Source organism: Echinops telfairi, unplaced genomic scaffold (assembly GCF_000313985.2).
Source record: "Echinops telfairi isolate 266 unplaced genomic scaffold, ASM31398v2 ScPeMD7_5;HRSCAF=22, whole genome shotgun sequence".
Classification (NCBI taxonomy): Eukaryota; Metazoa; Chordata; class Mammalia; order Afrosoricida; family Tenrecidae; genus Echinops; species Echinops telfairi.
The window spans coordinates 37,369,364-37,370,413 of record NW_022103901.1 but is presented as its reverse complement, the minus strand read 5'-3'; the positions used below and the strand labels follow the sequence as shown (position 1 = coordinate 37,370,413).

The 1,050-nt window shown below is 43.0% G+C and overlaps 1 protein-coding gene across 1 annotated transcript in view; it reads right to left on the bottom strand.

The window, feature by feature from the left end:
• Positions 1-1,050, bottom strand: part of ABAT (4-aminobutyrate aminotransferase) — a 65,378-nt gene that overhangs the window by 31,385 nt on the left and 32,943 nt on the right. The window lies entirely within an intron of this gene.

The following is a 1,050-nucleotide window of genomic DNA, read 5'->3' as shown; positions in this document are numbered from 1 at the left end:
CGGGAAGGTGAGCATCAAGGAATGCCAGTTTAATAGAACAAAGTATTCTTGCATTGAGGGAGTACTTGAGTGGAGGCCCAATGTCCATCTGCTACCTTAATCTCTTGCTCACTTTTCTTCTGCTTTACCAAGCATACTGCCCTTCTCCAGGGACTGGCCTCTCCTGGAATGTCCCAAGTGCATATGATGAAGTCTCCTCATCCTTGCCTTTAAGGAGAATTCTGGCTGTGCTTCTTCCAAGGCAGATTTGTCTGGGTTTTCAGTAGTACTTTCAAGATTCTTTGCCAGTACTATATTTCAAGATTCTTTTTTGGTCTTCCTTATTCAGTGTCCAACTTTCACATGCTTATGAGGCAATTAAAAAATACCATGGCTTGGGCCAGGCGCATGTTAGTCTTCAAGTAACATCCTTGCTTTTCAACACAATAAAGAGGTCTTGTGCTGCAGATATACCCAATGTAATTCGTCATTTAATCTTTTGATTGCTGCTCCCATGAGCATTGACTATGGACCCAAGTAAGATGAGATCCTTGACCACTTCACTCTTTTCTCCATTTATCATGATGTTGTTACCTATTGGTCCAGTTGTGAGGATTTGGGTCTTCTTTACACTGAGCTGTGATCCACACTGAAGGCTGCCGTTCTCAATCTTCATCAGCAAGTGCTTCAACCCCTCCTCACTGTCAGCAAGCAAGGTTTTCTCATCTGCATACCCAGGTTGTTAATAAACCTTCCTCCACACCTGGTGCCTTCTTCTTCTTCTTATAATTCAGCCTCTCTGAGTATTTGCTGAACATACAGATTGAATAGGTGTGATGAGAGGTTACAACCCCGAGCCACACCTTTCCTGATTTTAAACCAGGCTGCGTTTCCTTGTTCTGTGTGCACAACTGCCTCTTATTCCATGTACAAGTTCAACATGAGCGCAATGAAGTGTTCTGGAATCCCCATTCTTAGAGGCTAGCCATAGTTTGTTATGTTCCACACAGTTTAATGATGTTGCAGAGTCAGTAAAACCGAAGTACACATCCTTCTGATAGTCTCTGCTTC